Raw genomic sequence first — 17,333 nt, 5'->3', positions numbered from 1 at the left:
CTGGAATGCATGCCTCGAAGGGTCAGAGCTGTTTTGGTGCAAGAGGGGGGACCTTGACAATATTTATGATTATCCATGGAGACCAAATAAGGAATGCTAGAGGGATAGAAAAAAACTGTTATATTTCTCTTACGTCCTAGAGGATGCTGGGGTCCAGATTAGTACCATGGGGGTATAGACGGGTCCACTAGGAGCCATTGGCACTTTAAGAGTTTAAGAGTGTGGGCTGGCTCCTCCCTCTATGCCCCTCCTACCAGACTCAGTTTATAAAATGTGCCCGGAGGAGCCGGTCACAGCTAGGGGAGCTCTCCAGAGTTTCTCCAGTAAAAGTTTTTTTTTTAGAGTTTATTATTTTACAGGGAGGCTGCTGGCAACAGCCTCCCTGCTTCATAGGACTAAGGGGGGGGGGAGTAGTGTCCGCCCTAAGGGGTCTGAGCCACTATCTCCGCTGACAGGACACTGAGCTCCTGAAGGGATTGATCGATCGCCGCCACAGGGGATCGCTCACCCCGGCAGCATGCCGCCACCCCCTTACAGAGCCAGAAGACTTGTGGCGAGTTAGTCACCGATCCCCCTAGCAAGCGGGGAGCTGGTGTGAAGATGGCGGCAACAGGGTATGGAGCGCAGTACTAATTGCGCTCTGGGGCTCAGCGGTACATAGTGCGGCGCTGTGATGGGTGCCCTGAGCTAGAGCCTACACCCTACACTGGTCGGCGAGCCTGTCAGGGACCCCGGATCACTGCCAGCACATACCTCAGGCCAGTATAATACAACTGAAGAGCGGGAAGCAGCACCATTTTCAGGGGGCAGAGCTTCTCAGAGCGGACCCAGCAGTGTTCAGCGCCATTTCCTGCCTGCAGCTCCTATTCCACAGATGCTGACAGGGAGAGCTACCCCACCAAGCAACTCCAGCTATCCTGTACGGTACCAGGGGGTTGTAGAAGGGGGAGGGGGAGGCTGTGTAAAGTCTGTGTAGCCTATTAAGGTACAGAGACAGCGCTGGTAGTTTTATTTAGTCTGCCTCAGAAAGGGCTGTGTGTGGGTTGGCTCCAATCTCTGTGTCTCTCTGTGGCATACTTGGGGGGGAATGGTGTCGGACATCTGCCTGTGTGTGTGTTTGTGTGTGGGGGGGGGGGGGGGTTTAATATCTCCCATAGCCATGTCTAGGGACTCTGTGTCATATGCTACAGGAGATATTCCTCTCAGGAGGGATCCATTCCATGTACACAGGAATGTAATGCCTTGTTTCAGAAGGGGATGATATCTCAGATATCTACTAGGGTATCTAATACTGCGACTGAAACTCAGGTGTTTAAGAAATCAGTGACAGTTTGGTCAGGCTCTGTCCCTATTCATGCAAAATCCCCTAGTATGTTCCCACGGAAACGTGCACTTGCCCAGATTATGCAAGTTGACACGGATACCGACTCTGATACAGCAGAAGGTGATGAGGACATACTGACGGGGGCGGCATACCTTGCAAAGGGGGTGCAGCTCATGATTGAGGCCATTTGTGATGTGTTAAATATTACTGACACTCCACCTGAGCAGGTTGAGGAGGCTTACTTCACTGACCATAAGGAAGCCTCGCTAACCTTCCCTGCGTCTAATGAATTAAACGCTATATTTGTTATATCCTGGGAAAATCCGGAGTAAGGATTCCAGATCCCCAAAAGGGTTTTGGTTGCTTTTCCCTTCCCTGAAGAGGATAGGAAAAGTTGGGTAACCCCACCCATAGTTGACTCGTCTGTCTCCAGACTGTCAAATAAGGTGGTTTTGCCTGTCCCGGGTTCTACCGCGTTGAAAGACCCAGCTGATCGTAAAATTGACACTACGCTCAAATCCATTTACATTCAGGAGTGGCGTTAAGGCCCACTATTGCCTGTGCATGGATTTCTAAAGCCATTGTAAAGTGGTCGTTGCATTGTTTTTACGTAACATACAGGATTCTGCAGGTTTAATGGTGGAATCCATGAAAGACCTGGGTTCGATGGCTGCAGGGATATCTTCCATGTCTGTCTCAGCTCGCAGAGGACTCTGGCTACACCAATGGTCTGCCAACGCAGAATCTAGGAAAGGTGTGGAGTACCTACCCTACACAGGTCAGGCTCTATTTGGGGAAGCGTTGGATGCGTGGATTTCCATGGTAACCGCGGGTAAGTCACCTTTTCTTCCCTCAGCTGCGCCTGCTACAAAGAAACCCATTTCTTCAGCTACGTCACAGTCCTTTCGGACAGCTAAAAAAAGACCAAGCCGTCTAACACCTTCTTTAGAGGAGATCGGACAAAATCCAAAAATCCTGCTACTGCAGTTTCCCAGGACCAGCAGCCTGCTTCTGGTCCATCAAAATCCTCAGCATGACGGTCCGCGCGGCCTGGTGGAAGGGCCGGCGGGGGCGAGGCTCAGAGGGTACAGCTATCAAGAACTCCCGCCTCACCGATTCCTCAAATCAGGCCTACCAGCTTTGCTGTCAGACAGGGCTGTCCTACAGGAAGCCATCCAAAAATTAGAAAAGTCACAGGTCATTGTACCAGTTCCACCTCAGATGCAAAACAAGGGTTACTATTTAAACCTTTTCGTGGTACCGAAACCGGATGGTTCGCTCAGGTCAATTTTGAATTTAAAAATGTTGAACCCCTATCTGAGGGAGTTCAAATTCAAAATGGAGTCTCTGAGAGCAGTAATCTCAGGTCTAGGGTAGGGGTAGTTCCTGGTATCCCTGGATATCAAGGATGCGTACCTCCACATTCCGATTTGGCCACTGCATCAGGCTTATCTCCGATTCGCACTGTTAGACTGTCACTATCAGTTACAGGCACTGCCATTCGGTCTCTTCACGGCACCAAGGGTGTTCACCAAAGTGATGGCAGAGATTATGGTTCTCCTCTGCAGTCGGGGAGTGAACATAATTCCATATCTGGACGATCTGCTGATAAAGGCAGTGTCCAGGGAGAAGTTGTTGCAGTCCATTGCTCTCACGACTTGACTGCTCGGGGATCATGGTTGGATCCTGAATCTTCCAAGGTCACATTTGGAACCGACAAGGGGATTGTCTTTCCTGGAGATGATCCTTGACACGGAAGTGCAGAGGGTGTTTCTACCGGTAGAGAAAGCGTTGGTGATACAATCAATGGTCCGGGATGTCTTGAAGCCTGCCCGGGTATCAGTTCATCAGTGCATTCGCCTTCTGGGGAAGATGGTGGCCTCTTACGAGGCTCTCCCTTATGGGAGGTTTCATGCTCGGCCCTTCCAACTGGATCTCCTGGACAAGTGGTCGGTATCTCATCTACACATGCACCAAAGACTATGTCTGTCGCCAAAGGCCAGGATTTCACTCCTCTGGAGGCTTCAATTACCTCACCTTCTGGAGGGCCGCAGGTTCGGGATTCAGGACTGGTTCCTTCTAACCACGGATGCAAGTCTCCGGGGCTGGGGCGCAGTCACTCAAGGGGAATCCTTCCAAGGAAGGTGGTCAAGTCGGGAAGCTGGCCTACCGATAAACATTTTGGAAATAAGAGCCGTCTACAACGGTCTTCTCCAAGCGGCCCATCTTCTGAGAAACCGGGCCATTCAAGTGCAGTCGGACAATGTAACGACAGTAGCTTAAACAGTAACTTAAACAGTCAGGGTGGAGCGAAGAGCAGAGCTGCAATGTCAGAGGTAACAAGAATAATCCATTGGGCAGAAAAACACGCGTTGGCGCTGTCAGCAATCTACATTCTGGGAGTAGACAACTGGGAAGTGGACTTCCTCAACAGACACGATCTTCATCCAGGAGAATGGGGAGTCCATCCGGAGGTGTTCACGGAGGTGACAAAACTTTGGGGCGTACCTCAAATAGACATGATGGCCTCTCGTCTCAACAAGAAGCTTCGGCGGTATTGTTCCAGGTCGAGGGACCCACAAGCCGTGGCGGTGGACGCCCTAGTGACTCCGTGGGTGTTCCAATCGGTGTACGTATTTCCTCCACTTCTACTCATTCCAAGAGTTCTAAAACTCATAACAGTTCAGGCAATCCTCATTGCTCCGGACTGGCATAGAAGGGCTTGGTACGCAGAGCTTCTGGATCTACTGCTGGAAGATCCGAGGCCTTTTCTTCTTCGGGAGGACCTGCTGCAACAGGGGCTATTCGCTTATCAAGACTTACCACGGCTACGTTTGACGGCATGGAGGTTGAACACCAGATATTAGCTCGGAAGGGCATTCCGAACAAGGTTATTCCTACCCTGATACAGACTAGGAAAGGAATAACGTCTAAACATTACCATCGTATTTGGAATAAATATGTATCTTGGTGCGAGTCCAAGAAGTTTCCTACGGTGGCGTTTCAACTGGGATGGTTTCTCCTCTTCCTGCAAGCAGGTGTGGATATGGGCCTGAGGCTGGGATCTGTGAAGGTCCAGATTTCGGCCTTATCCATTTTCTTCCAGAAACAATTGGCTGCCCTCCCTAAAGTTCAGACTTTTTTGAAGGGAGTTCTGCACATTCAACCTCCCTTTGTGCCACCTATGGAACCCTGGGATCTTAACGTGGTGTTGCAGTTCCTCCAGTCGGACTGGTAAAGTTTCTCACGTGGAAGGCTGTCACTTTGTTGGCCTTAGCTTCTGCTAGACGTGTGTCGGAGTTGGGGCTTTGTCCTGTAAAAGCCCCTACTTGATCTTCCATGAAGATAGAGCTGAGCTCCGGACACGTAGGCAGTTCCTTCCGAAGGTTGTGTCGGCATTTCATATCAACCAACCTATTGTGGTGCCAGTTGCGACTGCCTCCTCAATTTCATCAAAGTCCTTAGATGTTGTAAGGGCTCTGAAAATCTACGTGAAGAGGACTGCTCGTCACAGAAAATCGGACTCTCTGTTTGTCCTGTATGATCCCAAGAAAATTGTTACAGATCTAGCGAGCAATAGTCTGCTTCGAAGCAGGAGCGCCAACTTTGTTGGCTGCATATAGGACAAACAGTGCTTCTGTTTTCCTAACTCGAGCCGTCCTGGCTACATAGATTTTTAAGACCCTGACTACATCCAGGGACTTGGAATCCTCCTAGTCACTCGTAGCCACAGGCACCACAATAGGTTGGTTCATATGAAATGAAATGAAGAAACCACCTTAGGCAAAAATTGAGGACGAGTCCTCAACTCCGCTCTATCCACATGGAAGGTCAAATAGGGGCTCTTGTGAGACAAGGCCGCCAATTCGGACACCCGCCTTGCAGATGCCAAGGCCAACAACATGACCACCTTCCAAGTGAGAAATTTCAATTCAACCGTTTGAAGAGGTTTTTTGATATTTTTATTTTTATGCATATAGGGTCCGTACAACTATTATGCATGCATACCAAAATTTGTCTCTGTGTAGTTATAGGTATATGTTAAATTTGCTGCAACTTACCTCTGCAGAGACGGAACAAAGGTGCGAAGCGTAAGTGGAGTACACTCACTGGGTATATTTACTACGGTGTGAGGTTTTTTTTTAGAAGTGGAGCTGTTGCCCATAGCAACCAATCAGATTCTATTATCTTCTAGAAGCAGCTAGATAAATGTTAAGTGGAATCAGATTGGTTGCTAAGGGCAATATATCCACTTCTAAAAAAACTAACACCTTAATAGTAAATATACTCCACTGTGTTTACCTCTGAATCAGGTCCCAAGTAAGATCAGGAACAGCCACTAGGACTCGGAGCAACAAATGATGTCCCGTCTGTTGCCTACCATTGTTTAGCCACTTCTGATTGGCTGTTTGAATATTAACTGCCGTCGTGGCGTCTCTTCATATTTGTCATTTCCATGTGTACTGAAGCAGGAAAAAAGATTCCTATTGGATTTGTTAAATGGTGATCAAAGGACATGTGTTTGTGTGTGGGTGTAATACAATAAATACAGAATATGCAACTGTAGCATTATTGTCAGGAGAATATTCCTTGTGTACATTAGACTATAATACATTATACAATGTATGACTAGGGTAATGCGACCTTTGCATTTATAACTAATACTGTCTGACTGCACCTCCACAGTATGTATCCTCATTTGTTTGTGTGTTGTACTGTAGTACTGCTGTGTTTCTAGTTAAATGCACCTTGGAAGTACAGGCAAATCAACATGATACATCCCTAATACTAATAATAATTTTTAGCACTTTTTTATGCTTACATTCAGACCCAAATGCCTCAAACTTCAAATCTGTCCGATCGTGAGTTCACATATACCATTTTATTGTGGTAAAAACGTGGATGTGTGTGGTTTGCCTAATGGGGCCTCAATTTCACACAGCTGATTATGGGAAATATTCTGTGGTTAGGCTATTTAATTAAATGATGATAAAATTGAAGGACATTTTTTATTATTATTACTATTATTATTATTACATTTTATTTATAAGGCGCCACAAGTGTTTCGCAGCACCGTACAAAGGACAGTACATGGAGACAAAACTTAGCATTACAGTAAATAAATAACAAAAATATAGTACAGGTAACAAAGCACCACAATTCTCAAAACATAATACAGCTAAGATGTAAGTAGCGAGGGAGTAATCATCGTACTACTTGGGGCTGGCGGCCATAGATTGAGATGAGCCTTTACCACCAGGAGGAAAAGCTGGTCACTGAGTAGGAGAGAGCTGTGAGTGAAATGTGTCGAGAAGAGGGCTTTGACAACAAGAGTAAAGAGGGCCCTGCTCTGAAGAGCTAACAATCTAGTGGGAAGGGGCAACAGACAGATGACATGAGGTGCAAGCAAGCGGGAGGTAGCCTGATGGCAGTATGTAAGCCAGGCATGTCCAAACTGCGGCCCTCCAGCTGTTGAGAAACTACACATCCCAGCATGCCCTCACACAGCTTCAGCATTCTCTGACAGCAAAACGGTGTCAGGGCATGCTGGGATATGTAGTTTCACAGCAGCTGGAGGGCCGCAGTTTGGACATGCCTGATGTAAGCAAAGCAGAGATGTTCAAGGCATGAAGCATTTGTTGCAGATGTTCATCTCAAAACAGAAAATATTATGTAAAAGAGCCTAATTCAGATGTGGTCGGAGGTGGTATGAAGCAGCAGCGTTAGTGCAGCAGGAGGTGTCTATTACAAGCAGACGCCTCCTGCTGCAGTAGTGATCCAACCTGCATCTTAGGATGCAGCATCAGATCACTGGACTCACCATAGGGTGGCTTGCGGCACCCATGGTGATGCACAAGCCGCCCATTGCAGAGGCCAGGAAATCTCTGTGCAACCACGGAGATCCCTGGCCTCTTCTCTCCCCCTAAATACATATATCAGACAGGTGTTGGAAAAAAAGTAAGCATGCTTGTTTAACAGTTTAGTTTTATCAATTAATAAAATGCAAAATGAATGAACAGAAATCTAAATCAAATTAATATTTGGTGTGAACATCCTTTGCATTCAAAACACTACAGAGCCCTAAGGGGCAGCAAGTACTTTTGTGCAAATTCGGGTCGCCGTAAAAAAGTGGGTCCGCTACCGCAATGACTCGCATCCACGATATAATCGCAGCTAATAGGATTGACCCCTCAGTAAATGCTTATGTAAAAATGTATCAGAGTTCATTAGAATGGAAGCTGTAGTGAAAAGGTATTTTTCTTGAGAACTGCAGGACTAGATATTAGGGTTAACCCATTGTGGGACACTGGCCAGCCTCCTTTTTGCAGAAAATAGCACATAAGCTTGCAGACACTGCACAGAAGCAAAAGTGTATTAATACAATAACCGCAGAAACCGAGTTGCACATATACCGCGTTGGCCTTAAATAATGTCATGGTAACTATTTTGGGAAAATATTTGATTTAAACGTGACTTATAAAAACTGTTGAATGTTTGCCAAAGGGGATTCTTAATCTGAGAAATATTTTCCTACTATTAGAGTGTGGGGGGATGAGGCGGGGGAGTTCATCAGCTGCAGATGTTGCAGACATGTGTATGGTAGATCCTCTCTCTCTCCCTTCTCGACCTTTTCTGTAATCGGAGAGGTATATGTGGCCATATACATGGATAAACCAGCTCTTCTAGATCACACAGCCTCCCCTGCATGTCTCTGCATGGCCTCCCTGCATTCCTGCACCTCAAAGCCTCTCTGTTCTCAGAACACAACAATCTTGCTTTGTTTCTAAACCAAGCCTTTTCCCATTTTTAATAACCCCATGTACTTTTTTCAATTTTTATTTTTTACAGTTGCTGTAAAGTTTCTGCCAAACACTCTTTTCCCTTGCCCCTTCTCAGTCTCTGGGGCTGTCCGCCTTCCACTAAAGTCTGCTCTCAACTCAAGAGGTTTTTTTTTTTTAAATATAATTTATGTTTGAGAAAATAGGGCAGAACCATGTTTGTGTATTTGCGTACGTGTTGTGTGAGTAGCAACAAGGATGGGAAGAGTATTTTAGCGGTAGGCATGTACTTTGTACAGTGCCTTCTTTTTCAGAGTTTACAATTTACTGTTAGTTTAATTCTTTGGATAAAAAGTGCAGTTTTGTTTTAGACCGTAATTGGTTGAGCTGTGAGAGTAGTTTAATTGGAACATTACTATAACCGTGTTAATATGGAACATAATTAGACTGTAATCTCAAATGGGGCAGAATCTGAGGTGAATGACAGATATGTTTTCTGTAAGAAAATAGGTTTTATCATTTGTCATGAATTTGTGTGTTGAAAGAACAAATTCTATCACTGACTCATTGTTTGGTAGACATGCTACTACTTTCACAAAAGTTGATTTTATACAAGCACTTTTTCCAATAAGAAGCTTTACTAAGGTTTTGTATTTACATGCATGTGGTTTCTGTTATCAACAGTTATTTTATGTATTTTATATATTATCACAGAGTGACTTGTGTCTTCTAATACCCTTATTATATACAGTAGGGGTTGACCACTCCCTTTATAACCTGTGAACAGTGACTATCCCTTTGTGGATAGCAAACAGTACTAGAATGTTTATATGAAGGCTTATTTAAATGAGGAATGTAATAGAAAGAAATATATCACATGACAGACTCAGGGTATGAGTTGGCCAATACGTGCACATGTTTTACTGTAAAAATCTGGGCAAATATTTTTTAAACCTTTCCTCAAGTAGCAGAATTGTCAAGGTATGTGGGGTCAGAAAAGACTACTAGGGGTCCCACGGACATTTTGTGTATAATTCAGTCCATTAGAATAAATAATCTCTGACTTCTCAAGGTATAACAGACTGCATCAATTTGGGGTTGATTCAATTCAACACAAATTTAATAGCGACAGGAAGGAGGTCCCAGAGCAATTCAATTCAGTGCGCAGTTAAGTCTAGTGAATTTCTACACTGTGAGCAGAAACCAGACAAACCTAGGGGCCTAATTCAGACTGGATCGCTGACAGGCAGGGGTGGTCGCGGGCGTGCCAACGCGGTTGGTGAGGCGCGGTCCAGACAGCGGAGGCATGTCCAGATGGTTGCATACCCCTGCAGCTGCGTGAGGTCACATGAAGCAGATGTGACCCGGTACGCGGCGAGTAGGGAGCTACTCAGCGGGTGCAAAAGCATTGCCGCTGTGCAATGCTTTTGCACCCTTGTGGGAGGGGGGGGGGGGTTGGGCCAGACATGCGGGGGGGGACCCTTGTGGGGGGGTAGGGCCAGACTAGCCCTATGCTGGGCGTCCCCCCGCATGTCTGAGAAAATGAGCGTAGATGTGCTAAATTTAGCACATCTACGATCAGATCTAAATTACCCCCTAGGTCTGCAATGCTGTTTTGTGCCCTAACCCGACTCAAACAGCATTGCGGTGGGACATTTAAGTCGGAGAATGCCCATTCTCGCACCCTGTTTAAGGCGCAAGTAACCGGTTTTCGCTGACATAGCAGCGTGCTGAATTGAATAGCACCAGAACCTCCTTCCTTTGAATCTGAATGAGGTTTTGAGCAGTTTATCTAGGCATGCTGATGGTATGAGGATTCTGTGGCAATTATCTTCCGTCCTGTCGCTCCTGATTTACAGTTCTCCAGGCTGTTCTGCTTGGAAAATACTGTGCAAGAAGCAGTCTTTTCCAAACTAAAGTGGTCTACCAGCAGTATAGTCAGTCTCTTCCAAACTGGAGGGGTCAAGCAGCAGTATAGGCAGTCTCTCTTTCAACATGGAGGGGTCTAGCAGCAGTATAGGCAGTATCTTCCAAACTAGAGGAGTCTAGCAGCAGTATAGGCAGTCTCTTCCAAACTGGATGGGTCTAGCAGCAATATAAGCAGTCTATTGTAAATTAGGGACGTGGGTCTAGCAGTAGTTTAGGTAGTCTCTTCCAAAGTGAAGGGGTCTAACTGCAGTATAGGCAGTCTCTTCTAAACTGGAGGGTTCTAGCAGCAGTGTAGGCAGTCTCTTCCAAACTGGATGGGTCTAGCAGCAGCATAGGCAGTCTCTTCCGAACTGAAGGGGTCTAGCAGCAGCATAGGCAGTCTCCTTCAAAGTGGAGGGGTCTAGCAGCAGTATAGGCAGTCTCTTCCAAACTAGAGGGGTCTAGCAGCAGTATATACAGTCTCTTCCAAACTGAAGGGGTCTAGCAGCAGCATAGGCAGTCAACTTCAAAGTGGAGGAGTCTAGCAGCAGTATAGGCACTCTCTTCCAAACTAGAGGGGTCTAGCAGCAATATAGGCTGCCTCTTCCAAACTAGAGGGGTCTAGCAGCAGTATAAGCAGTCTCTTCCAAAGTAGGGGTGCGGAGGGGGGTGTAGCAGTAGTTTAGGTAGTCCCTTCCAAGGTGAAGGGGTCTAGCAGCAGTATAGGGAGTCTCTTCCAAACTGGAGGGGTTTAGCAGCAGTATAGGCAGTCTCTTCCAAACTTTCCAAACTAGTGGGGTCTAGCAGCAGTGAAAATCGTTCCATAAAAAATTTGTCCACACAAATATTTAGCATATTGCAGGTGGTAATTACCTGTAAGTCGTGTTCTATTCATAGACCATGAATTATATGAAGTGCTCATTTACAAGTCTAAAATGGTGTTCCACAGTATGGAAAATACTGTATATGGAATTTAAAAATCGTATTGCTAGAACTTTGCACTTCTACGATTTGTATGCCATTTCACCCAACTTTGCTTATATCTGTACCCAGAAATATTACTTAGATGGAGGCAATAAAAATGTTCCTTTCATCAAGGTTATTTTTATTTTGTTTTGTTTTTTTTATCAATGGTTTGATGTGGTGACAAGCATATGCGCATCAGGCATTTTAATTCATTCGCTGCGGGAGCTAGAGAAGGTCAGATGAAGCTTGCCTTCATACAGAGTAGCAGTGTCTAGTTAATTTGGGGCGTATGGTCTGTTGATTTGGCCGGAGTCATGGGAGAAGTAGTCTTTATCTTCAATTCTTTGTATAATATTTACACAGGGAGGTTTGTTTAATGTTTCATGATTTGTATGGGTATCCACATTTTATAGAGGCCCACACCCTGCTCTGTCTGTGTATAGACACAATATTTGTAGGTTTCATTATGTACCCGTGTATATTACATGTGCAAAAAGCATAAATGGTGTCACATGCGGAATGATGAGGTGCATGAGTCTTTTTTTCCAATATCTGAAGTAGTTTTCCTTGTATCTTACAGACTGAAGTCCTAATGCGAACATATGTGCAGTCAGAGCCAGCAAAGTCTTGTACAAGGTAACTGACTCAACAAATCAAGGTAATTTATTCCCCATATTTAATGTGCCTACAAGGGAAACTATTAAATGACTAATATAATTGTCATGTACTTTTTAACTCTGCCTGCCAAGCAGTTATTGGGCAGTATGGAAAAGTAATACATTTTGTGTAATTCCAATAATCTATTTCTTTGGCTCATACCAAATATATAGATATTCCATGGTGGCCAAAGCATATCTGCAATATACAACCCTTTGCAATCATGTATAGTGCGGGATGACAGCATTTGCAACGGAGTCCTGCTGCAGGTCTTTAATAAGAGTTTAGCAAAAGTCAAGACTGCCAGGCCAGTCTCGGTGATGAACATAATAATTTTCTAGACTCTTTGGGGCGATTCAGTTGTTTCAATTTATGGGGGATCGTGGGGTGATATTTTGTCTAAACCCATCTAAACTAATGGGCATGACATGAAAAGTGCTGTTTGGGCACCCAAACAGCCGACTTTTCACACATTTCAGCTCACCATCTCAGGAGGCTGAAATATTCATGCCCGAACAGAGCAACAATTGAATTGCTCCGTAAGGCACACAAAAGTAGAAAAACAATTGAATTGCCCCTTTTCTGTACACATAAAGCTCCTGTAAGTATTAAGGGACAGCTTTATGTAAAACCTTATCTAAGTAATAATGACAGCAGTAACATTCACAAATATTTAATATATTCATATTTAATACATTCACAAATATTTAATATATTAATATTTAATATCCTGTACGTTGTTGGAGTCTTATAGAATGGCAGTAGTTTTGTGTTATCGTCCATCTCTCCAGTTCTGGCAATCTCCTGACATTGCTGAGTGCAGTGTAGCTCTTTTATTTAAGGAAAATTTTGTGGGTATCCGGACTATAGATCTACACTGTCACAGACCTGGAACGGGAGAGTTGGGTACTCGGAGATTCTTCCGATGATCAGGAAGAGGAACTGGAGAGCTGGGTCGAAATAAAGATGGACGGATGTAGATCTTCTTCATGCAGATTTATAGATACTATGCTTTGAGAAAAATGCCAAGAGCACTGAGTGAAGAAGTAAGCGATGTCTTGAATGATGCTGAAGAATACGGGATGAGAAAATGGTTGATGATTCGTGACCAATGCTGAAGGACTCTGAATGAAGAAATGAGTGATGACTTGTGCCGATGCTGAAGAACACTGAATGAAGAAATGAATGATAATTTGTGAACGATGCTGAAGAACACTGAATGAAGCCTGGAATTGCTGAAAACGCTGAAGTTTAGTGAATGCTGGGATACACACTGGAAACGCTGGGCCTCCAAGAAAAGCAGCGTGAGCCTGGGAGCATCTAGTACAGCGACGATACTCAGGCACCGGAGCTTTACCCGGCACCTCCTTTTTAACTGCCCGCTCTGTTCTTATTGGTGGGGGTGGGAGCTCCGGGTTGCACCATTAGCCCATCCTGCTTACGTGGACGCAGGGCACAGTGGCAGCGCCCATGGAGCGGAGAGACCGCTGACCGCACGCCGGGTCCCGAAGCCTAGAGCAGGGAGACCGTCCCGGAGTCCCAGCGCGCAGCGAAGGGGTCAGCCGCGCCCTGTTAGTGATATACACTAAAAAGGTCTGCAGTCAATAGGTCTACCACTAATGGTAGACATGCATGAGGTTGACAGGGTCAAAAGGTCGACATGCAAAAGGTAGACAGTTCAACAGGTCGACAGGGTCAAAACGTCGACATTACAATGGTTGACACACATATGGTAGACACAAGTTTTTTTTAATTTGTTTTTTCATTTTTTAAAAACATTTTCATACCATCCACGTGGACTACGATTGGGAGTAGTAACCTCTGCCGAGCACAGTGCGAGCAGAGCGAGGCACCTTGCCCAAAGCTGCGAGGGGACACAGTACACTAATGGGGCTTGTTTGTGGCAGAAAAGTGACAAATCCCCCCCCCCCAAAAAAAAAAAAATTGTGTCTACCTTTTCCATTGTCCATATCGACCTTTTGACCTTGTCGACCTTTTGGCCCTGTAGACCTTTTCTAATGTTTACCTTTTCTATGTTGGCCTTTTGACACTGTCGACCTAATGCATGTCTGCCATTAGTGGTAGACCTATTGACTGTAGACCTTTTTAGTGTAGATATCATAATCCACACCCAATTGAGCGGTAGGGTTAATGGCCTTGTAAAAAAAAAAAAAATATCTGGCAAATATACAGATCCTTGTCCGTAAGTGTTTGTATACTTGTGAATAGGCCAGCCTGGTGGTGTTAAAATGGGTTGAAGTTTGTTGCTTGCACCCATTAAAGGTGATATAAAATGCTCACAATATTAATGTCCTTGTTTCCTTTTCTAAGGGACTCGATAATAAAATAAAAATGTCCTGTTTTATATATTTCAGTATAAATGCAGCGCATGTTAGAAAATCTAGAACTACTGTATAGGGAGATATACACATTATACATTTATGTTAGACATAATCACGACAAGTCATGCAACCTTGTAATCATTTTTATATACTACTGACGCCCCATTACCATCTACAGCAGATTAACACCCAGGGCGCTACTACATGCAGCTATATTTACTGGGCTCAATGATCCCATTAACTGTCCTGGCAACAAAACCTAGGCTGTGTGATTCTATTGAATGGGGGTGTGAGTGGGAGACCAATCAGAGGATTGATATAGCATATTCTCATTGGTACTCCTGCTCACGCCCCCGTCCTCTGCAGTCACATTTTTTATTATTATTTATTTATACATTGTAAAAGGGGAAAGTTAGCAAGTGATATTTAGCCAGTTACAAATTGTATCTAACAATGCACAATAATAAAACAAACACAAATGTTACAGCCAAATAGATTCTTTTTTACCATATCTAAATGTGGGTGTTTTTTTTTCTTTTTCTAAACACTATTCTAAAGCATGGGAAATGATTGTATACTTTTATAGATTTAAAATAGCACACAAACACAATTAAACATTTAGTAAGGTTTAAACAAACTAAAAAAACACCCAAAGAGAGAAAGAAGACCCATTACAATGACTAAAGTTATGTCCCTTGTAACGGTTTGCTTCACAGGGCTGATCAACAGTTTGCTCAAGGTAAGTTCCAAGACCCTGATAAAAAGAGGTGTTTGGGCAGCTTAACCATTACACATTTCCCTGTCAGGTCTATTTCTTACTAACCATTACTAACCATAAAGATGAGTAACTGATTTTCATAGAAAACAATAATGTGTGTAAGAACTTTCCACCGCCCACCTCTGATGGGATGTGTGGGTATTGTTAATGTCCCTGTGTTCTTACACGTTTCTGCATCTGACAGTCCATGAAAACGAAGATGCCTATAATACAGTGACTAATTACAACTGGATGATTTCATGTCAGGAACACCCTTTGGAGCCTAAAATGGCTAATAACAGAAAAGAATGTGTGTGGTTGATAATATGACTACTGTCGGGGTATGGGAGCTTTATATATTGTTGTTATAAAATGCTTTTTCATTTTCTATGACCCTAACATATAATATTAGTAACCTTTAACTTTTTTTCTCAGTCATCCATAGGGGATACTGGAGCTGCTGTTTACAGTGGGGTATAGATGGGGTCCAAGAGCCGGTGCACTTTAAATTTAATGTGTGTGTCTGTGTGCTGGCTCCTCCCCTCTGTGGCCCTCCCATCAGACCCAGTTTTAGAAAAAGTGCCTGCAGAGCCGGTCACACTCCTGAGGGCTCCAGTGATTTTCCATTTATTATTATTTTAAAGTTATTTTCCTTCAGTTTTTCTTCACAGGTAGACAGTTGGCAGCTCACAGGTCACAGACTGTGGATGAAAGGCTGCTTGGACTCTCCCACACTTCTGCAGGTGTAGTCACACAGAGGGAGACTGTGTGGGGGACCAGTGCTGGTTAGACACAACACCTAATACATATACTACTTAGGGGGACATTTACTAAGCAGTGAGAAGAGCGGAGAAGTGAGCCGGAGGAGACATTTCCCCATCAACCAATCAGCAGCTCTGTATCATTTTATAGTATGCAAATTATAGATGTTACTTCAGTGCTGATTGGTTGCCATGGGCAACTTCTCCACTGGCTCACTTCTCCGCTCTTATCACTGCTTAGTAAATGTCCCCCTTAGTCTCTTATTTCTGTTTCTAGGAGTGTTTTTGTTAGACTGCATGGCTATTAATTACGGTATTATTAGCATCAAGGGCAGGTGGTGGTTCCTACCCTCACTGACTGTGTCTGATACCTTTTTGTATTTCATTCTGTGCGCCTGATTACTGTGAGAATGGCAGGGAAAAGTACTGCATCAAAAGGTTCACAGAAGCTGTTCACTTGTAAGTTACTTTATTCTGTGAAAAGTGTACAGAGGAGTCAGATTCATAGACAGACAGCTTGGTTCAGGACTCTGCACCGGCCTAGCTGTCGACACTTACTGGTGTTATGTCTGATCTGTCCTCTGAATTAGCTGCGGCCAGACATGACAGAAAGGCCCATCAAGCTCAGCCTATGCAAGGCTCCGAACCCGGATGGGCGCTGGCGCTTAAAAAGTCCGTGGACCCTTTAACCACTACATTGGGCACAGCACAACACAGTTCATCTCACCCTGCTCATCCTGTCTCAAAAATGCATTCTCTGCAGTCTTGCAATCTGATGCACCGGATGATGATGAGATGCCGGCCCTGGAGGAGGAGACTGAGTTAGAATCACAGGTAGATGACTCAAATGCTTCCTCTCAGGGGGTGGACGCTCTAATACAGGCTGTAAGGGATGTAACCTTCTTTTTTCTGTAAAAAGGTGAAATCCTTGGCAACTCTTCCTGTATCGGAGGAATTGGTTAGCCAATTTCAGGAGGCCTGGGTACACCCGACAAGAAGTATCAGGTACCTAAACGTATTCTTACGTCTTTTCCTTTCGGGAAAACAGAAAGTGTTGGGAATATCCTCCTCTGGTGGATCCGTCAGTATCGAGGTTATCAAAGAAGATTGTGCTTCCGGTCCCAGGAGCTACCTCACTTAATGATTCAGAGGACCGTAAGTTGGAAAACACATATATACACGGCAGCGGGGATTTCTCTACGCCCGACAATAGTATGTTGCAGGGTTAATAGAGGCATGGGCACAAAAGATTGCTTCTGGCATTCAGGGAGACATGTCCCAGGAGGAATTAATCATGGTATCACAGCACATCCAGGAATCTGCGGTGTATCTGTGTGAGGCTTTCAGAGAGATTGGTCTGTTTACTTCCAGAATGTCTGCTACGGCAGTTTCGGCACCGAGAGTTTTCACAAAGGTCATGGCAGAAATTACGTCACAACTCCGACTACAAGGGGTAAATATTGTGCCTTACCTGGATGACCTGCTCATAAAAGCACCGTCCAGGGAACGTCTGCTCCGCAGCATAACACTCACTCAGAATCTGCTCATCCAACACAGGTGGATTCTCAGTTTTCAAAAGTCTCTGCTGGAACCCACACACAACCTCCAGTTCCTTGGGATGATGCTCGACACTGTGTCTCAATGAGTGTTCCTTCCCCTGGACAAGGCCCAGGCAATTCAAGCCATGGTACGGTTGGTCCTGCAGCCATGTCATGTTTACATTCATCTCTGCATCCGCCTCTTGGGCAGGATGGCAGCCTCCTTCGAGGCGATTCAATACGGAAGGTTCCATTCCCGCCCATTTCAATTGGATCTACTATCCAAATGGACGGGTTCACA

The 17,333-nt window shown here is 44.7% G+C and overlaps 1 protein-coding gene across 1 annotated transcript in view; it reads left to right on the top strand.

Moving 5' to 3' along the window:
- AHNAK (AHNAK nucleoprotein) overlaps positions 1–17,333 on the top strand; it is a 93,583-nt gene that overhangs the window by 45,819 nt on the left and 30,431 nt on the right. The window contains exon 2 of the mRNA XM_063945015.1: positions 11,558–11,635. The gene's annotated coding sequence lies outside the window, so the exon portion shown is untranslated. The remainder of the gene's footprint in view (positions 1–11,557; positions 11,636–17,333) is intronic.

This window comes from Pseudophryne corroboree, chromosome 11 (assembly GCF_028390025.1).
Source record: "Pseudophryne corroboree isolate aPseCor3 chromosome 11, aPseCor3.hap2, whole genome shotgun sequence".
In the NCBI taxonomy this organism is placed as follows: domain Eukaryota; kingdom Metazoa; phylum Chordata; class Amphibia; order Anura; family Myobatrachidae; genus Pseudophryne; species Pseudophryne corroboree.
This window is presented reverse-complemented; position numbering and strand designations above follow the sequence as displayed.